Source organism: Bombina bombina, chromosome 12 (genome assembly GCF_027579735.1).
Source record: "Bombina bombina isolate aBomBom1 chromosome 12, aBomBom1.pri, whole genome shotgun sequence".
NCBI classification, from domain to species: domain Eukaryota; kingdom Metazoa; phylum Chordata; class Amphibia; order Anura; family Bombinatoridae; genus Bombina; species Bombina bombina.
In genome coordinates this window covers 125,170,327-125,192,644 of record NC_069510.1, presented here as the reverse complement: position 1 = coordinate 125,192,644, position 22,318 = coordinate 125,170,327, and the positions used below count along the sequence as shown (strand labels likewise).

The following is a 22,318-nucleotide window of genomic DNA, read 5'->3' as shown; positions in this document are numbered from 1 at the left end:
TATAAAATTGTTTTTCCCTTAATGTATTTCCAATTACTTTTTTTTACCAGCTGCAGAGTATAAAATGTCTGAGATTTGCATTTTTAAGGTTTATTTGTGTATATGAAATAGCCGATTTTGTGTTTTGAAGCCACAACCTAATAAAATGGGTTGAACTTGAAGATATAATCAGATCTCATTACTTTATCACATTGTGTACATATACCTGCTTCTTTATCTCTATATACAATTTTTATCTATATATACGATCAGGATGATTGATACCCCCTGCTAGCGGTCGATTGGCTGTGAAAGTGCAGGAGGCGGCATTGCACAAGCATTTCTTGTGAAATGCTTTTGCAATGATAAATGCTGACAGCGTATGTTGTCTGCATTTATCGATGTGGGAGGGACATGATCCTCTACAGCGGATCGTGTCCGCCCGCGCATGAATAAATCAGCCCTAATATGTCTGAGTGTAAAATACGTCTGTTTTATCAGGTACAGTCGCTGTGCTGTAAATGTCTGTGAGTGTAAAATACGTCTGTTTTATTAGGTACAGTCGCTGTGCTGTAAATGTCTGTGAGTGTAAAATACGTCTGTTTTATCAGGTACAGTCGCTGTGCTGTAAATGTCTGTGAGTGTAAAATACGTCTGTTTTATTAGGTACAGTTGTTGCGCTGTAAATGTCAGTGACTGTAAAATACGTTTTTCTATCCTTTCTGTGACAACCAGAGTTAACCAACCCTGCGCCAGTCAGTTGTTTGGCACCGAAAGGGTTAACAGACCCCTTCTACTGTCACTAATCGGTCACAATCTAGCCACGCCAGGCAAGCTTGTGACGTAGTTCAGTGGGTGCAAGGGTTAACAACACTCTAGACGTAAAAGAAATGCCCAAAACTCCCCTTTAATGCCACCCACACTAAACTAAAAATGATATCTAGCTGCTAACACTTAAGATTATATGATATGGAAAATCTTAAGGAAACCCCAGATTTACACATTAACTTTCAGAATACAATTTAGCAAAAAAAAAAAAAAAACTACTATACCGTCTTATAACTACCAGTCTCTTTCAGTAATGTGGTTCAAATATTAGACAAAGGCCAAAGCTTAGTAGATTAATTATTTATTATGCCATAAATTATTATGCACAATGCATTATTAATAAAAAGTTGTTACAAGTAAAATTACAAAAACATACACAAACAAAAGTCTCAGCACCATATAGGTTAAAAAACACTCCAAGTGATTTGGTAACCCGGGTATTAGGATAATCCGTTATATCCAAACATAGGTAAAAAACTCAAACTCAAAAAGTCTCCGTTTCTGAAGACTTTGTCACATAAACCGGCTCCAAGTTGCAACAACTTTCAAATTTACAGTACTGTGTATGTGCACTGAGTGTGCGTTACAAATCTTACCAGCCAACAGCGGAGGAAAACACTGGAATACCCTCTAGGGTGCCGTGTCGGTCCACAGGAGCCTTGTCTCTTGCAGTTTACCTGTCCACTTGTGGGTCACTTACGGTAACTGTTACTTCCGACTCTGCTCCATCCTCAACCACGGCGATATCCAATGACGTCACCAGTGTCTCCGTCTCTCATGCCGCTTATGCTGTTGAATTGTGATGTATCCATGGAACTTCCCAGGGTCTGATACGGAACCTTTCTTTTGACCTGTGCTCTCTCTTTCTCCCCCAACTTCAGAAGTAGACGTATGAAACACACAAATGAGAGGAGCACCAGGCAGATCCAGCGATAAAAAGTAACTTTTATTCTTAGCTTCAGCAGCTTCCATTAAAATACTTCAAACGTACTTTACAGCAACATCATGCACAGATAGAACAGCGTTTCAAGCTTACGCATTTCGGCGATAGCCGTAGTCATAGCATAAAGAAACTATACACATTGATTGTATTTAAAATGCCTACCATGTTCTGATAGGTTAATTAAAACATTGTGCTGACTATGGGATTGGGTCTGATGTGTGTTCTGTGAAAACTCCCCTTACTTGTGGCTGAACAAGTGTAAATTGGAAACCTTCACTCTTCAGCAATATTTAACAGTTTCCAATTAATCATGATATGTGAAGTTGCTACATTTACATAAACTGATATTTTTGTACTCACAAGTTTTTGAATAGTGTCACATTTTGATAAAAAATGATGTTTTTCCTTTTTAGACACAGTGGCCTCTATTTAACAAAGTCTGGCGGACCTGATCCGACAGTGCGGATCAGGTCCGCCAGACCTCGCTGAATACGGAGAGCAATACGCTCTCCGTATTCAGCATTGCACCAGCAGCTCACAAGAGCTGCTGGTGCAACGCCGCCCCCTGCAGACACGCGGCCAATGGGCGCCAGCAGGGAGGTGTCAATCAACCCGACCGTACTCGATCGGGTTGAATTCCGGCGATGTCTGTTCAGAGCAGACGGACAGGGTCTTTGTGACCGCTGCTTCATAACTGCTGTTTCTGGCAAGTCTGAAGGCTCGCCAGAAACAAGTGCCCAGAAGCTCACTACGGAGCTAGTTAAATGGGCGCCAGTATCTTCTCATTTTCTGATTATTACCATATTCACCTCTATCACTCGTGTTAACCTATGGTTCAGCTTATGTCATATTAGACCTTATAACACTCATCCTACTTGAGTTGAAACCTACTCCATCACAAAATACATTCCATATATATTTCAAATCCAATACATGAAAAGAACTCTTATAGAAACACAAGAGCAGCAAACATCGTATCAAACTTTATAATATCTGGAATTGGCTGTAACGTGTTCAAAATTAGCCGTTTAATAAACTAACGCATGCCTTCTTACATTCACTATCATAATAAGCACAGAGGGAACAAAACAAAGCCAACAAATGATTAAAATACAAAATTTATAAATAATTATAAAAAAAATATTAATAAAAAATGTATAAAAAATTATAATGAAATTGAGATTGGAACATATTGCAGAGACTAATGACCGGTTCCAAAATTGAGAAAAGACAATGTCCACACAAAGTTCATGGCTTACATTCAAAGGAACATTTCGCTGTAGCAATTTTACATGCAAAGTTTGTGAGTGTTTGCAGTAAGGAGACTCTTTTAGGTGTTCAGCAACAGGAGAAATATACGGTCACAAATGTGTTTAAATTGCAGGGAAACAAATGCAGTTTATCTATTGACTTGTACCTTATGTGACCTTCAGCACGTTGGGCTTACAAAAAGGGAGGTCCGAGAAAGAATCAGGGAGCATGTTACCAATATAAAGAATGGTACCCTAACGACCCCACTAGTCCAACATTTTAAAACTGTTCACTGTAAGAATCCCGCCTCTTTAAAATGGACAATAATAGAAAAGGGACAATAAAGGTCACAACAGAGAATAAAATTTGGCATTAAGTGAGGTATTCTGGATTCATAAGCTAAAAACCAGAATACCTTGTGGCTTAAATTTGGAGTATGATGTGATTAATTTTTGGCAAAAATAAATTAAATTAATTTAATTAATTAACTATAACAATTAATACTTAGGAATAACCGGTCATTAGTCTCTGCAATATGTTCCAATCTCAATTTCAGTATATTTTCATTATAATTTTTTATACATTTTTTATTCATATTTTTTTTAGAATTTTTTTTATAAATTTTGTATTTCAATCATTTGTTGGCTTGGTTTTGTTCCCTCTGTGCTTATTATGCTATTCAGTGAATGTAAGAAGGCACGTATTAGTTCATTAAAGTGAATGTGAGTTTTGATGCTAAAGTGCCCTTTTTTAAAAATTCGATTAAAAAAAGGGGGCACTTTAATTCATCAAAATTTACATTTCACTCGTGCTGTGAAAAAAACTTAACTTTTAATCTTGACAGCAGCTCCAGCCTCCTCCACCCGTCGCAAAGCCTCTTCCTGGGTCTAAAATGATGAATCCGGCTTCCTCCAATCCTGTCATTGAATCAGACACTGATTCCCCGGGGGGAAGCCGTGATTGGAGAATGACCTATCCATCATTTCTGACATCCGAAATCGCTTGCAATGACCGGAGGAAGCTGGAGCTGCTGTCAAGTTTAAAAAGTATTTCTTCACAACGAGTGAAATGTAAATTTGGATGAATTAAAGTGCCCCTGTTTTTAATCACATTTTTAAAAACCGGGCACTTTAGCATCAAATTTTACATTCACTTTAAACTGCTATTTTGAACACGTTACAGCCAATTCCAGATATTATAAAGTTTGATCCAATGTTTGCTGCTGTTGTGTTTCTATAAGAGTTCTTTTCATGTATTGGATTTGAAATATATATGGAATGTATTTTGTGATGGAGTAGGTTTCAACTCAAGTAGGATGTGTGTTATAAGGTCTAATATGACATAAACTGAACCATAGGTTAACACGAGTGATAGAGATGAATATGATAATAATCAGAAAATGTGAAGATACTGTGTCTAAAAAGGAAAAACATAATTTGTGTATCAAAATGTGACACTATTCAAAAACTTGTGAGTACAAAAATATTAGTTTGTGTAAATATAGCAACTTCACATATGATTAATTGGAAACTGTTAAGTATTGCTGAAGAAACACTAGTGACAGGTGAATTAACCTCATCAGCAACTAAAGAGTTAAAGATTGAAGGTTTCCAATTTCACACTTGCTCAGCCACAAGTAAGGGGAGTTTTCACAGAACACACATCAGACCCAATCAGATAGTCAGCACAATGTTTTTAATTAACCTATCAGAACAAGGTAGGCATTTTAAATACAATCAATGTGTATAGTTTCTTTATGCTATGACTACGGCTATCGCCGAAACGCGTAAGCTTGAAACGCTGTTCTATCTGTGCATGATGTTGCTGTAAAGTACGTTTGAAGTATTTTAATGGAAGCTGCTGAAGCTAAAAATAAAAGTTACTTTTTATCGCTGGATCTGCCTGGTGCTCCTCTCATTTGTGTGTTTCATACGCCTACTTCTGAAGTAAAATTACGCGCAAGCAAACAGTTTTTTTTAAAAATAAAAAGGAGAAAAAGTAGATTTTATACTTTACTAGTCTCAATATCTGTGACAGGGAGATGTCATGAAGCAATGGGTCCTTACTCCGTTCGTCACAGCCTCCCTTGTAAGAATGACAATTTCATTGTTAAAACACAGGATTCTTATACATATTTTCCAGAGATCAAGTTGCCTGACCCCACCTTCTTTGCAGAGGCTGGGAAGCCCCCTATCTTTTACGACAGTCAATAAACTCTAAGTCTTTGCCTGAAATCAGAGAACACATTATAATTTCTGCTAGATACATCCATTTTCATACAAGCAGAAAGGCAATCTCTTAGTTACATTGTAAAAATCAGTTTGATACCAAATATGACAGGGTTGTCATATTTCCCTTCATCTAATATCACAACTTGTTTTAAACACTCATCTTACATTGTACCAATGTCCTTTTATTGACCTCATTAGGATCTGGGGAGAGGGCACTGCTTATTGTCTCTGGAACCGATGCGTTTATGGGCTTGCTGCTTCAATGACTAAACAGTTATTCAAGTGGAACTCTGAAACAATTTATAATGGGTGAGCTAAAGGTAGCGCTATTTATAACCATCATGCCAGAAGTGACCTTGCTGTAGTTTTGGTGACAAGACTTATGGGGGAAGTGTTAAAATATCCTTGCTAATGCCAGCCGATGTTTGGTTATTCTTATGGAAGTCCTGGTATTTTTGTGCCTGTTCTGCTTTCCTGGTTTTGACACTGCTTATGTCCTGGTTTATAGTCCAAGACTTATCCTTGCCTGTACACTTACATGAGGACTGATTCTTCTGGATTATCCTTGAATTCTGGCACTTGGTTCTCCTTCTCTGATGACAAATTGGCCTGTTCCAGACATCTGTATACATTGTATCTCCTAAAAACTTGCTTCCAGAAATTAGTATACATTGTATCTCCTGCAAGCTTGCTTCCGGACATCTGTGTACATTGTATCTCCTGCAAGCTTGCTTCCCGACATCTGTATAAATTGTATCTCCTGCAAGCTTGCTTCCCGACATCTGTATAAATTGTATCTCCTGCAAGCTTGCTTCTGGACATCTGTATTCAGGTGGCCCTCGGTTTATGCCAGTTCAATTTGTGCCGTTTCAGAAAAACAACCTTTTTTTTAGTCATGTGACTGCTATTGAAAAGCATTGAAAAGCAGTGCACTAATTAAAATAGCCAGTAGGTGGAGCTGTCCGCTTGTGTTGCAGCAAAGTTATGCAACTTAGCAGACTGAAATTAATCTGTGTACACATGTCAGGGTGCCAGGAATCAGACTGAGACAAGAAGTGCAAAAATAATCACACCTTTATTAATAGCAAAAAATAATAAAAAGTCCACAAGTCAAATAAGCCAGGAATCAAAACCAGAGCTGGTAGTCAGATGAGCCGAGTCAGGAGCCAAAGCGAGTAGTCAGACGAGCCAGAATCAGGAACAAGGAGAACAGCAGAGTCAGGAACAAGCCAGGGATCAGGAACCAGGAGGGATGTCAAACAGCCAGGTAATACACAGGAGCTCTCACAAACAGGTCTGAGACAACGCAAGGGCAAAGCATACTGAACAGAGGCCCTTTAAATAATAAGTGATTGAGGGGGATGTGGAGCTAAGGAGAGAGGAAGGTAGTGTTAGAGAAGAGGGGGAGAGAGAGAGAAGGTGAGCAGCCCTGGGTGCCAACTCTGGAGGTGAGATACGATGAGCACGTAATTCTTAAAACTCATAATGATGCAAGTTACAATGCTGAAATATTAATGTACAATCTTGAATCATGCATATTTTTTTTTGTTTTTGTGTTTTTGACTTTGTCCTTTTTTTGTTTGGTTTTTGGTTCTTGTTTTTATGGTTCTAGTTTCATGCTATTGTTATAGAAGTTAGAAAGGTTTGAGAATTATGCCCCCTATATACTGTGTGTTCCCCCAGTAAGCTATATTTGATGGAGATTGCTAGGAAAATGTTTGGGGGATCATATGTTTAAATTAAATACTCTCTCCAGAAGCTGTGTAATGGACTGAATAGACTGAGTGGGATTTATCTCAAGACAGTAAGCTCAAGGAGGCCCTTTCGATGACTCCTACAGCAACTTTATGCAAGGACTGGGTCGAATCACTAGTTAAAAGAGGAGTTTTTTGTTACCAGAAGTTATTACATTATGTAAGGTGATGATTACCCTTTGAGGATTGATGTTTGTTAATGACCAAATGTCTGTATTTTTTTCTATTATGGTTGTGGTTGGAGGAGTGTGAACAATAAAAATATATTTCATTTAAATAATAAGTGATGACATCACAATTCTGAGACTGCATCCTGTCTCACACGGATGATGTACACCAGTCTGGCCATAAAAGGAAGTTCAGGAAATGAGCAGCATCACACAGTATGCACCAGAGTCAGCAAGAGGAGTAAAATGGCTGCCAGCAGCACATGGCAAACAAAACAGGGAAAAACCCTGACAGTACCCTCCCCTCAATGACCCCTGCCCCGCGGGAGGACAAAAGGCTTATTGGGGAAACGGGCATGGAAGGCATCGGAGGAGGGAACCCATGAACACTCCTCCGGACCGTAGCGCCTCCAGTGAACCAAATACTGTACGCGGCCCCTGGACATACGAGAGTCAATAATGCTGCTGACCTCATACTCCTCATGGTTGTCAACAAAGATAGGGTGGGGATGAGGCAACACAGTGGTAAACCGATTAAAAACCAATGGTTTCAAGAGGGAGACATGAAAAACATTGGAGATGCGCATTGCAGGAGGAAGGTCAAGAGCGTAGGCCACAGGATTGACCCATCGGAGTATTCGAAAAGGACTAACATAACAGGGAGCCAGTTTATTGGAAGGCACACGAAGATTCAAGTTGCGGGAGGACAGCCAAACTCTCTCACCAACCTGGTAGGAAGGCGCTGGCAGACGCCAACGATCTGCCTGGAACTTTTAGCGCTGCATAGAACGATGAAGGCAATCCTGAATATGCACCCACGTGGAACGGAGTTGCCGGAGATGCTCCTCCAAAGCCGGAATACCCTGAGACATGATTGAATCGGGCAACAAGGATGGTTGAAATCCATAATTCGCCATGAACGGGGATAACTTGGAGGAAGCATTAATAGCACTATTACGAGCAAACTCTGCCCAAGGTAACAGTTCAGACCAATTATTGTGGTGATCTGAGACATAGCAACGGAGGAACTGTTCCAGAGCTTGATTAGACCGTTCCACAGCCCCATTGGATTGAGGGTGATATGCCGAGGAGAAGGAAAGCTGGATCCCCATTTGAGCACAAAAGGAATGCCAAAATCTGGAGACAAACTGGCTACCCCGGTCCGACACTATATCCTTCGGTAACCCATGTAAAGACCTCCTGGGCAAAAATTGAAGCAAGCTCCTGAGCGGTAAGCAACTTCTTCAAGGGAATGCAATGTGACATTTTAGAAAAACGGTCAACCACCATAAGGATAACAGTATTGCCATTGGAAACAGGGAGCTCGACAATGAAGTCCATGGAAAGATGTGTCCAAAGACGCTCACCGTTAGCAATAGGTTGAAGAAGACCCACAGGAAGACGTTGAGGAGTCTTATTCTGTGCACAAACTGAGCAGGAGGCAACATACGCAGCAACATCAGAACAAAGACCTAGCCACCAGAATTGTCGAGTGACAGACCAAATCATTTGGTTCTTGCCTGGGTGACCTGCGGCTTTACGATAGTGGTAAGTGTGCAAAAGTTTAATTCAAAGATTCTCAGGAACAAAACACTTACCACTAGATTTCTCAGGAGGTGCATTGGTTTGTGAATCCAGGATCTCCTCCCCCAAGGGAGAAGTCAAATTAGTACGTATGGTAGCCAAAATATGGTCAGGAGGTATAACTGGAGGTACAGACTCCTCCTTGGACAGAGGGGAAAATTGTCGAGAGAGGACATCAGCCCTAATATTCTTACTACCAGGCAGGTAGGAGACCACATAATTAAACCGAGACAAAAATAGCGCCCATCTGGCCTGTCAGGGCGACAAACATTTTGCTTCAGATAGATAAGTTAAATTCTTGTGGTCAGTAAGAATGAGCACTGGCACGCTAGTACCCTCGTGAAGATGCCTCCATTCCTTGAGTGCCAAAATTATCGTCAGTAATTCCCTGTCGCCAATTTCATAATTTCACTCTGCTGGAGACAATTTCTAAGAGAAGAAACCACACGGATGCAAGGAACCGTCAGGCGTAGGACGTTGAGACAAGAGGGCACCTACTCCAGTCTTAGACGCATCGACCTCAAGAATGAAAGGCAGGACAGGGTTAGGATGAGCCAGAACTAGAGCGGCAGCAAAGGTAGTCTTAAGACTATCAAAGGCGTTAATGGCAGTAGGTGACCAATAGAGTGGATCATTCTCTTTATGGGTCATGTCTGTGATAGGTTTGACCAAGGAAGAAAAGTTTATAATAAACTTTCTATAGTAATTGGCGAACCCCAAAAAACGTTGAATAGACCGACGACCAACTGGGCGAGGCTAATGCAGAACTGCAGATAACTTGTCAGGATCCATGGAGATAACATAACCTAGGAAGGTTACTTGAGTCTGATGGAACTCACATTTCTCGAGTTTACAAAACAGGCCATTCTCACAAAGTCTCTGAAGAACCCGTGTAACATCAGAACGATGAGCCTCAAGTGTGGGTGAGTGTATGAGGATGTCATCTAAGTACACCACAACACACTGTTGCAACATATCTCGTAGGACATCATTAATAAATTCCTGGAAAACAGCTGGAGCATTACATAGGCCAAAGGGCATTACAAGATACTCATAATTCCCGCTCCTGGTGTTAAATGCTGTTTTCCATTCGTGGCCCTCCTTGATCCTAACGAGATTGTACGCTCCTCTCAAATCAAGTTTAGTAAAGACCGTAGCTCCCTTGAGGCGGTCAAAGAGTTCCATAATGAGCGGAATAGGGTAAGCATTCTTAATGGCAAGATGATTAAGACCCCTATAATCGATGCATGGTCTTACTTCGCCACCCTTTTTCTTCACAAAGAAGAACTCAGCCCCTGCAGGAGAGCAGGACTTGCGGATAATCCCCCGCGACAGAGCATCGGCAACATACTCCTCCATAGCACAATTCTCCGCAACAGAGGGTAAACCCGGCCCCGAGGAGGAATGGCTCCGGGTTGCAGGTCTATGGCACAATCGTAAGACTTGTGAGGAGGCAACGTACCGGCACGCACCTTGTCAAAAACATCTAGGAACTCTCGGTACTCCTCTGGCACTTGAGATACCGAAGTAGTGCAGAAGACTTTAACTGGTTTCTAAAGACAAGTTGAAATACATTCGGAGACCACGACAAAATTTCGGACCTGCGCCAGTCAAGACTGGGATTGTGCTTTTGGAGCCAGGGATAACCCGGAACAACCGGAAAATGTGGAGAGTTTATCACCTGGAACTGGAGGGTTTCAAAATGGAGAGCCCCAACAGCCATGGATAACGGAGCAGTTTCGTGAGTAATGAGTGCGGGCTGAAGGGACCTGCCATCAATGGCCTCAATAGCAAGTGGAACGGACCGAGGCAAAACAGGAATGGAGTGCTTTGATACAAAAGCACTGTCAATGAAATAGCCCGCAGCACCGGAGTCAACAAGAGCCTGGGTGACTAAGGAGGAGTCCACCCAGGAAAGGACAACCGTGACCAAAGGTTTCTCCTTTAGCGGTTCCGGGGACAAGGATAAACCACCCAAGGTCTGCCCCCGACAGGACCTTAGGTGTGAGCGTTTCCCGGCCGTGTAGAACATGACTTCAAAATGTGGCCCTGTAACCCACAATAGAGGCAGAGCCCCTCCCTCTTCCTAAAGGCCCTCTCCGCCGCGGAGAGACGCGTGAATCCCAACTGCATCGGCTCAGCAGTACCTGGTGACTCAGGACCAGGAGGCATGGGAGGAGAGGGAGGCATGGGTGGGAATGAACACATAGGAGACAACGTAACAGGAGGCTTCCGCAAGCGCTCCTTGAAAGAGGGCCCCTCACTTAGTCTGATGTCAATTAGGATCAAAAAAGACACCAATGCCTTGAGATCTTCTGGTAAATCTCTGGCAGCAACTTCGTCTTTAATCGCATCAGAGAGCCCATGAAAGAAGGTGGCAACAAGGGCTTCATTGTTCCAACCTACCTATGCGGCAAGCGTATGGAACTCAATGGCATACTGAGCAACAGATCTTGTACCTTGCTGAATGGACATGAGTCGTTTAGCAGCAGAGGAGGAGTGAGATGGAACATCAAATTCCCTTTGAAAAGGAGGCCACAAATTCAGGGTAATTTGAAATCACAGGTTTATTAGTCTCCCACAAGGGATTAGCCCAGGCAAGAGCTGTGTCAGAGAGTAACAAGATGAGAAATCCCACCTTAGCTCTGTCAGAGGGAAATGCCTGAGGTAACATCTCAAAATAAATGCCCACCTGGTTCAAAAACACTCTGCACTGATTAGGATCGCCTCCATATCGCTGAGGTAGAAGTGTAGAACCAGACATGCTCCTGGTAGGACTAGGTGCAGCAGCGGAAACAGGAGCAGCCATAACTTGCAGGACACTTTGGTCCAAATGTGCAGTGCGAGTCAGCAGGGTTTGCAGGGCTAGTGCAAATGGATCCAAGCAGTGATCCTGTTCATCCATCCTGGAAATTATGGCAGGTAAAGGTGGATTATTAGCATCATCAGGATTCATGGCCCTTGCGTAATGTCAGGGTGCCAGGAATCAGACATATGGGCTTGCTGTCTCAATGACTAAACAATAACAGTTATTCAAGTGGAACTCTGAAACAATTTATAATGGGTGAGCTAAAGGTAGCACTATTTATAACCATCATGCCAGAAGTGACCTTGCTGTAGTTTTGGTGACAAGACCTTTGGGGGAAGTATTAAAATATCCTTGCTAATGCCAGCCAATGCTTGGTTATTCTTATGGAAGTCCTGGTATTTTTGTGCCTGTTCTGCTTTCCTGGTTTTGACACTGCTTATGTCCTGGTTTACAGTCCAAGACTTATCCTTGATGGACACTCACATGAGGACTGATTCTTCTGGATTATCCTTGAATTGATTGACTGATGACAAATTGGCCTGTTCCAGACATCTATATACATTGTATCTCCTAAAAGCTTGCTTCCAGAAATTAGTATACATTGTAATCTCCTGCAAGCTTGCTTCCGGACATCTGTATACATTGTATCTCCTAAAAGCTTGATTCCAGAAATTAGTATACATTGTATCTCCTGCAAGCTTGCTTCCCGACGTCTGTATACATTGTATCTCCTGCAAGCTTGCTTCCGGACATCTGTATACAGGTGGCCCTCGGTTTATGCCGGTTCAATTAGCGCCGTTTCATAAAAACAACCTTTTTTTCAGTCATGTGACTGCTATTGAAAAGCATTGAAAAGCAGTGCACTAATTAAAATAGCCAGTAGGTGGAGCTGTCCGCTTGTGTTGCAGCAAAGGTATGCAACTTAGCAGAAATTAATCTGTGTACACATGTCAGGGTGCCAGGAATCAGACTGAGACAAGAAGTGCAAAAATAATCACACCTTTATTAATAGCAAAAAATAATAAAAAGTCCACAAATCAAATAAGCCAGGAATCAAAACCAGAGCTTGTCGTCAGACGAGCCGAGTCAGGAGCCAAAGCGAGTAGTCAGACGAGCCGGAATCAGGAACAAGGAGAACAGCAGAGTCCGGAACTAGCCAGGGATCAGGAACCAGGAGGGATGTCAGACAGCCAGGTAATACACAGAAGCTCTCAGAAACAGGTCTGAGACAATGCAAGGGCAAAGCATACTGAACAGAGGCCCTTTAAATAATAAGTGATGACATCACAATTCTGAGACTGCATCCTGTCTCACACGGATGATGTACACCAGTCTGGCCATAAAAGGAAGTGCAGGAAATGAGCAGCAACACACAGTATGCACCAGAGTCAGCAAGAGAGGTGAGTAAAATGGCTGCCAGCAGCACATGGCAAACAAAACAGGGAAAAAACCCTGACAACACAGAACAGACCTTAGCTATCGAGCAGCTTTCAAGCAACAAGATCTAGCAGCCACTTCCCTATTATCTTCCTGTCCAGCTGCTTGAGGTGAGGGTGCCTAACTGCCTTTTAATCACTGCAGATTGAAATGCATAGAATAGGTGCAGACCCAATATTATCTGACATGCTTACAATGCAGAGAACTGTTTGCAGAAAAAATGCAAGTAAAAAAAAGTTTTGTTCATTAAACTAAGTTTGATGATACAGTCTGTTGTGTGATTATTTAATTTGGTTTATAATGCTGTTTAGCATTTAAAGTCTTCATTTCAAAGCTTTAAAAATAATGTATTAGGTGTTACTTATGACAATTTTGAGAGGGGCCTGGAATCTAACTCCCTCACTTCCCATTGACTTACATTATAAACTGGGTTTCAATTTACAACGGTTTCGATTTACAACCATTCCTTCTGGAACCAACCCCGGCGTAAACTGAGGGCTACCTGTACATTGTATCTCCTGCAAGCTTGCTTACAGACATCTGTATACATCAGAGCTTTCCAAACTTTTCATGTTGGTGACACACTTTGTAGACCCACATTAATTCAGTTGTACTAGAAAAAGGAGGTTAAACTAACTTGTTCTAAAAGATACGGACACATACATAAATTATATAATAACTAAATGTATTTACAAGTAACAGTATGTATGTGCAAGAATTAAAAAAAGTTTAATAACACCAATAGCTACTTGCTATTTTAATGGGATGTATGAGGTTGATGGGATGAACACAGTTTCGTAATATTTGGTGGAATATTAGATAAAGATACTCGCATTTCATCATCAAGCATTTTTAAGCTTCCACTTCCTATCCATATATCAAGAGCAGGAGCAGCAATGCACTACTGGGAGCTAGTTGCAAAAAACCCCCACTGACTTCAGCTCAGCGTTTAAGCTGCCACCCTCAGAGCTCTTTGAGTCCGACTGACTACTGCCTGCGCTGCAAACACACTGCTGTCCCTCTCACTGGCTACAATTGCAGTCACGAGCCAATTAAGGAGACTACACGTGCAGTCAGGAGCCAATGTGCCGCCAAATCCACCAATGGTAATAGTTTCAGTTCCCACTGAGCTGCGCCAATTGGTTAAGATGACCTGTGACCCACTAGGTATCAATCACGTGTCAACCATGTGATATGCGTAGCAGGCAGGTGGAAAGTCAGAAACCAAAAAACAATTAAAAAAAAAATTAAATTTAAAAAAATCTGTGCTGAAGCAGGGACACACCTACACACTGCTGCCGACACACTAGTGTGTCCCGACACACAGTTTGGAAAGCACTGGTATACATGTTATCTCCTGAAAGCTTGCTTACAGACGTCTGTATACATTTTATCTCCTGCAAGCTTGTTTCCGTACATCTGTATACACTGTATCTTCTGCAAACTTGCTTCTGTACATCTGTATACACTGTATCTTCTGCAAACTTGCTTCCGTACATCTGTATACACTGTATCTTCTGCAAACTTGCTTCTGTACATCTGTATACACTGTATCTTCTGCAAGCTTGCTTCCGTACTTCTGTATACACTTTATCTTCTGCAAGCTTGCTTCTGGACATCTGTATACATTGTATCTCCTGCAAGCTTGCTTCTGGACATCTGTATACATTTTATCTCCTGCAAGCTTGCTTACAGACATCTATAAAGTTAAATCCCTTATTCCCTTTTATAATAACTGAGAAATTAAGTAAGAATAAAACATCTTTACCATGCTTGAAGACTGCAACATTACAATCATGGGAAGTGTGTATAAGCCTTTTAATCATAAAAACTAAATAATTAATGAGCAATACATTTGTTCTGAAAAATGTGAGTAATTACAATATAGTCTATTGTATTTTGGGAAATCTAGACATACACTATATATGATTTTCTTTACTTGCAGAAATACACAAATACTGCATTCAATGAAACACATTCTTTGGGACTTATATCACGGAAGTTTGGTGAATTACTTTAATTTATTTATAATCAGTATTATTTTACGTATTGTTGTTTTTTAGTGAATATATATATATATAAATATTTATTATTATTATTATACTTTATTTATTAAGCGCCAACATATTCCGCAGCGCTCTCCATGGATACAATTCATTTAAATAAAACAATACAAGACTTGTAAGATAAAGAACAAAATTTACAAACACATACAGGAGGAATTGAGGGCCCTATTCCTGTGGGAACTTACAATCTAGAAGGGTAGGAGGTTGAGAAACAGGAGGTGAGGACTGTAAGATTGAGAAGGATGTTAATACAGAGTTAGATGAGGGAAATGTTAGGTAAGTAAAATTAATTTATTATTGAGTTGGGTGGTCGGCTTCCCTGAACAGAAAAGTCTTCAGGGCTTGATTTACAGGAAGAAAGATTAGGGCAAAGCCTGACAGCACGAGGGAGAGTGTTCCAGAGGGTAGGTGCTGCACGACAGAAGTCCTGCAGTCTAGCATGAGAGGAGGTGATAGTCGCGAGTGCAAGGAGCAGGTCATTGTTGGATCTTAGTGGACGGGCTGGAGTATACTTGTGTATTAGAGAGGATAGGTAGAGGGGAGCGGCGTTGGTGAGAGCTTTGTATGTAAGGGTGAGAATTTTGAATTTAATTCTGCTGTGAATGGGGAGCCAATGAAGGGACTCACAGAGAGGTGCAGCAGATACAGATCGACGGGAAAGGTGGATCAGCCTGGCAGAGGCATTTAGGATGGATTGAAGGGGGGAGAGGCGGGAAAGAGGAAGGCCAGCGAGTAGGTTGTTGCAGTAGTCAAGTCGGGAGATAACAAGGGAGTGGATTATTTGCTTTGTGGTGTCAGCGCTCAGAAAAGGGCGAATTTTGGAAATATTGCGTAGATGATTGCGGCAGGATGTAGAAAGCGATTGGATATGGGGGATGAAGGATAGGTTTGAGTCAAGTGTGACTCTGAGGCAGCGGACTTGGGGCGATGGGAAAATGGTGATGCCGTCAACAGGGATAGAGAAGTCAGAAGTCGGCGTAGAGCTTGAGGGGGGATAAGAAGGAGCTCAGTCTTGGACATGTTAATCTTTAGGTGGTGAGAGGCCATCCAGGAAGAAATACCAGATAAGCAGTTGCTGACATGAGAGAGGACAGAGGGAGTGAGAGCAGGGGTGGAGAGGTAGATCTGGGTGTCATCAGCATAGAGGTGATATTTGAAACCATAACTGTTGATAAGTTTACCCAGCGAAGAAGTATAGATGGAGAAGAGTAGATGACCCAGAACAGATCCTTGAGGTACTCCAACAGACAGAGGCAAAGGAGAGGAGGAGTCGCCGGCAAATGACACAGAAAAAGAGCTGTGAGAAAGATAGGAGTGAATCCAGGAAAGAGCAGTGTCACAGAGGCCAAAAGAGCTAAGGGTCTGTAGGAGGAGGGGGTGGTCAACTGTGTCGAAGGCAGCTGAGAGGTCATGTAAGATGAGTATAGAGTAGTGGCCAATATTTTTAGCAGAGAGAAGATCGTTTGTGACCTTGGTAAGGGCAGTCTCAGTTGAGTGTTTTGGGCGGAATCCGATTGCAGTGGGTCAAGCAAGGAGTTGGTGGACAGGAAGTGGGTTAGGCGATTGTAAACTAGTTTTTCAAGGAGTTTTGATGTTAGTGGAAGCAGTGATATGGGGCGGTAGCTTTCAGGAGAATTATGGTTGAGGGAGGGTTTTTTGAGTATGGGAGTGACTTTTGCGTGTTTGAAAGAAGATGGGAATGAGCCGGTAGAGAGAGATAGGTTGAAGATGTGGGTAAGAGCAGGAGTGAGGGTGGAAGATAGGGAGGGAATTAGATGGGAAGGGATAGGGTCGAGTGGCCAGGTAGTGAGGCGTGAGGAAGATAGTAAGGAAGAAACTTCATTCTCAGTGGTTGGATGGAAGTTACAGAGGGTGGCAGAGGGGGTAATTGGGCCTGTTGTTGGAGTATTGCAGGTTGGTGTTGGGATGTTGCTTCGGATAGTATGTGTTTTGTTTAAAAAGTAGTCTGCCAGGTCTTGAGCACTAAAGACTGGCGGGGGTGGTGGAGCAGGTGGGTAGAGGAGAGAGTTAAAGGTGGAGAAGAGTCGTTTAGGGTTTGAGGAAAGAGTAGATATGAGAGAAGAGAAGTAAGTTTGTTTGTCTAAGTGAAGGGCGGAAGTGTATGAACGAAGAATAAACTTATAGTGTATGAAATCGGGTTCAGAGTGAGTTTTCCTCCAGACACGCTCAGCAGTACGGGAGCATTTTTGCAAATAGCGTGTTTGCTGAGCATGCCAGGGCTGTAACTGACGGCGTGGTGTTTTGCGCAGCTGGGGAGGGGTAAGTGTGTCTAATGCAGAGGAGAGAGTTTTGTTATAGTGGGCTGTAGCGAGATCAGGGCAGGTTATAGTGGAGGTGTGAGGGAGGAGATTTTGAATGATTTTTGAAAATTGGAGCGGATCCACAGCATGTGTATTTCTACAAGTGCGGGGGCGGGATGGAGAAGTGGGTTTAGCTGTTGCATTAATATTATATGTGATCAGGTGATGGTCTGAAATGGGAAAAGGGGGACAGGTGGTGTCAGATATAGAGCAGAGGTAGGAAAATACCAGGTCGATGGAGTGTCCATCACGGTGAGTCGGGAATGGGGTGAATTGTGAGAGACCGAAGGAGGATGTGAGTGAAAGAAGTTTAGAGGCAGCAGGGGTAGATGGGTTGTCAATGGGAATGTTGAAGTCCCCAAGAATTAGGGTTGGTATATTTGAAGAGAGAAAGTGAGGAAGTCAGGCAGCGAAGTTATCAAATAATTGGGAGGTTGGTCCAGGAGGGCGATAGATGACCAGCGCTACGGAATTTGTAATAATAATTATATATATACAGTATATATATATATATATATATATATATATATATATATATATATATATATATATATATATATATATATATATAGGTATAGTTTATGGCAAATATTATTGCACTCTAAGTGGTGCAGGAGCTGAGATATGGGCACAATTGTCACTGGGGGTTATGTAGAATACAAAGTGCAGACATTACTATATACAGTAGGATTGTCACTGGGGGTTATGTAGAATACAAAGTGCAGACATTACTATATACAGTAGGATTGTCACTGGGGGTTATGTAGAATACAAAGTGCAGACATTACTATATACAGTAGGATTGTCACTGGGGCTGCCAGTAACATACATGTCAGTAATATTACAATTTGGCTGCCAGTAACATACAAATGAGTAATTTTTACCCTTTGGCTGCCAGTAACATACAAGTCAGTAATATTACCTTTTGGCTGTCAGTAAAATAAAAATCCGTAATATTACCCTTTGGCTGCCAGTAACATAGAAGTCAGTAATATTACCCTTTGGCTGCTAGTAAATTAATAAGTAATTGTACCCTTTGGCTGCCAGTAGCATACAAATCAGTAATTGTACCATTTGGCTGTCAGTAACATACAAATCAGTCATTTTACCCTTTGGCTGCCAGTAACATAGAAGTCAGTAATATTACCCTTTGGCTGCTATTAAATTAATAAGTAATTGTACCCTTTGGCTGCCAGTAGCATACAAATCAGTAATTGTACCATTTGGCTGTCAGTAACATAGAAATCAGTAATTTTACCCTTTGGCTGCCAGTAGCATACTAATCAGTATTTTTAGCCTTTGGCTACCAGTAAACATACAAATCAGTGATTTTACCCTTTGGCTGCCAGTAAACATAAGTAATTTAACCTTCCCTGACTGCTTTCTGTACTATATGTGTAATGAGTTTAGACACAGGAGCCCTTTTACATTTAGTAACATTCGGGAGTACAGTCAGTGTTTTTAGGAGGACGGGCTATTATTATACTGGATTGTCCGAATTACAGGGCACCCAGTAACCCTACTGCCCTGTAACTTGTATGGTTTAAAAGCTTCACTCACCCGCTACCCCTTTACCAGCAATACCAGGAACTAAGATGGCGGCGCTGGATTCTTCCGGTTCTCGTTCCAAAGATCCACCCCTTGTTGTCGAACACCGGGCAGATACCGGGTAGATCTAGGGGTTAGTGGTGTCACTTCCGGAGGCGGGGACGTCAGTTCTGCAGCGAGAGAGGTCTCGGCAAGAAGTGAGTCTCGGGAACCAACTGTATCGGTGGGCAGAGGGTGAGCTGTAGAGACGAGAGGGTCAGCTGGGGGGGGGGAGGAGAGAGAGCCTGGGTATGGAGAGGGGCAGAGGGTGAGATGTAGGGGAGAGAGCCTGGGTATGAGGGGGCAGAGGGTGAGATGTAGGGGAGAGAGCCTGGGTATGGGGGGGACAGAGGGTGAGATGTAGGGGAGAGAGCCTGGGTATGGGGGGGGACAGAGGGTGAGATGTAGGGGAGAGAGCCTGGGTATGGGGGGGACAGAGGGTGAGATGTAGGGGAGAGAGCCTGGGTATGGGGGGGGACAGAGGGTGAGATGTAGGAGAGAGAGCCTGGGTATGGGGGGGACAGAGGGTGAGATGTAGGAGAGAGAGCCTGGGTATGGGGGGGGGACAGAGGGTGAGATGTAGGAGAGAGAGCCTGGGTATGGGGGGGACAGAGGGTGAGATGTAGGAGAGAGAGCCTGGGTATGGGGGGGACAGAGGGTGAGATGTAGGAGAGAGAGCCTGGGTATGGGGGGGACAGAGGGTGAGATGTAGGAGAGAGAGCCTGGGTATGGGGGGGACAGAGGGTGAGATGTAGGAGAGAGAGCCTGGGTATGGAGAGGGGCAGAGGGTGAGATGTAGGGGAGAGAGCCTGGGTATGAGGGGGCAGAGGGTGAGATGTAGGGGAGAGAGCCTGGGTATGGGGGGGACAGAGGGTGAGATGTAGGGGAGAGAGCCTGGGTATGGGGGGGGACAGAGGGTGAGATGTAGGGGAGAGAGCCTGGGTATGGGGGGGGACAGAGGGTGAGATGTAGGAGAGAGAGCCTGGGTATGGGGGGGGACAGAGGGTGAGATGTAGGAGAGAGAGCCTGGGTATGGGGGGGACAGAGGGTGAGATGTAGGGGAGAGAGCCTGGGTATGGGGGGGGACAGAGGGTGAGATGTAGGAGAGAGAGCCTGGGTATGGGGGGGACAGAGGGTGAGATGTAGGAGAGAGAGCCTGGGTATGGGGGGGGACAGAGGGTGAGATGTAGGAGAGAGAGCCTGGGTATGGGGGGGACAGAGGGTGAGATGTAGGAGAGAGAGCCTGGGTATGGGGGGGACAGAGGGTGAGATGTAGGAGAGAGAGCCTGGGTATGGGGGGGACAGAGGGTGAGATGTAGGAGAGAGAGCCTGGGTATGGAGAGGGGCAGAGGGTGAGATGTAGGGGAGAGAGCCTGGGTATGAGGGGGCAGAGGGTGAGATGTAGGGGAGAGAGCCTGGGTATGGGGGGGACAGAGGGTGAGATGTAGGGGAGAGAGCCTGGGTATGGGGGGGGACAGAGGGTGAGATGTAGGAGAGAGAGCCTGGGTATGGGGGGGACAGAGGGTGAGATGTAGGGGAGAGAGCCTGGGTATGGGGGGGGACAGAGGGTGAGATGTAGGAGAGAGAGCCTGGGTATGGGGGGGACAGAGGGTGAGATGTAGGAGAGAGAGCCTGGGTATGGGGGGGGACAGAGGGTGAGATGTAGGAGAGAGAGCCTGGGTATGGGGGGGACAGAGGGTGAGATGTAGGAGAGAGAGCCTGGGTATGGGGGGGACAGAGGGTGAGATGTAGGAGAGAGAGCCTGGGTATGGGGGGGACAGAGGGTGAGATGTAGGAGAGAGAGCCTGGGTATGGGGGGGACAGAGGGTGAGATGTAGGAGAGAGAGCCTGGGTATGGGGGGGACAGAGGGTGAGATGTAGGGGAGAGAGCCTGGGTATGGGGGGGACAGAGGGTGAGATGTAGGAGAGAGAGCCTGGGTATGGGGGGGACAGAGGGTGAGATGTAGGGGAGAGAGCCTGGGTATGGGGGGGACAGAGGGTGAGATGTAGGGGAGAGAGCCTGGGTATGGGGGGACAGAGGGTGAGATGTAGGAGAGAGAGCCTGGGTATGGGGGGGACAGAGGGTGAGATGTAGGAGAGAGAGCCTGGGTATGGGGGGGACAGAGGGTGAGATGTAGGAGAGAGAGCCTGGGTATGGGGGGGACAGAGGGTGAGATGTAGGGGAGAGAGCCTGGGTATGGGGGGGACAGAGGGTGAGATGTAGGAGAGAGAGCCTGGGTATGGGGGGGACAAAGGGTGAGATGTAGGAGAGAGAGCCTGGGTATGGGGGGGACAAAGGGTGAGATGTAGGGGAGAGAGCCTGGGTATGGGGGGGACAAAGGGTGAGATGTAGGGGAGAGAGCCTGGGTATGGGGGGGACAAAGGGTGAGATGTAGGGGAGAGAGCCTGGGTATGGGGGGGACAAAGGGTGAGATGTAGGGGAGAGAGCCTGGGTATGGGGGGGACAAAGGGTGAGATGTAGGGGAGAGAGCCTGGGTATGGGGGGGACAAAGGGTGAGATGTAGGGGAGAGAGCCTGGGTATGGGGGGGACAGAGGGTGAGATGTAGGGGAGAGAGCCTGGGTATGGGGGGGACAGAGGGTGAGATGTAGGGGAGAGAGCCTGGGTATGAGGGGACAGAGGGTGAGATGTAGGGGAGAGAGCCTGGGTATGGGGGGGGGGGACAGAGGGTGAGATGTAGGAGAGAGAGCCTGGGTATGGGGGGGACAGAGGGTGAGATGTAGGAGAGAGAGCCTGGGTATGGGGGGGACAGAGGGTGAGATGTAGGAGAGAGAGCCTGGGTATGGGGGGGGACAGAGGGTGAGATGTAGGGGAGAGAGCCTGGGTATGGGGGGGCAGAGGGTGAGATGTAGGAGAGAGAGCCTGGGTATGGGGGGGACAAAGGGTGAGATGTAGGGGAGAGAGCCTGGGTATGGGGGGGACAGAGGGTGAGATGTAGGGGAGAGAGCCTGGGTATGGGGGGGACAGAGGGTGAGATGTAGGGGAGAGAGCCTGGGTATGGGGGGGACAGAGGGTGAGATGTAGGGGAGAGAGCCTGGGTATGGGGGGGACAGAGGGTGAGATGTAGGGGAGAGAGCCTGGGTATGGGGAGGGGAAGAGGGTGAGCTGTAGGGGAGAGAGCCTGGGTATGGGGAGGGGAAGAGGGTGAGCTATAGGGGAGAGAGCCTGGGTATGGGTGAGCTATAGGGGAGAGAGCCTGGGTATGGGGAGGAGCAGAGGGTGAGCTGTAGGGGAGAGAGCCTGGGTATGGGTGAGCTATAGGGGAGAGAGCCTGGGTATGGGTGAGCTATAGGGGAGAGAGCCTGGGTATGGGGAGGGGAAGAGGGTGAGCTATAGGGGAG

The 22,318-nt window shown here is 44.6% G+C and overlaps 1 protein-coding gene across 2 annotated transcripts in view; it reads left to right on the top strand.

Annotated features, from left to right (window-relative positions):
• The first annotated feature begins 18,994 nt into the window (after positions 1-18,994).
• Positions 18,995-22,318, top strand: part of LRRC8A (leucine rich repeat containing 8 VRAC subunit A) — a 30,677-nt gene continuing 27,353 nt past the window's right edge. Inside the window, exon 1 of one of the 2 annotated variants that reach the window (XM_053695559.1) lies at positions 18,995-19,115. The gene's annotated coding sequence lies outside the window, so the exon portion shown is untranslated. Of the gene's footprint in view, positions 19,153-22,318 lie in introns of both variants that reach the window. The other variant, XM_053695560.1, reaches the window with a different exon arrangement.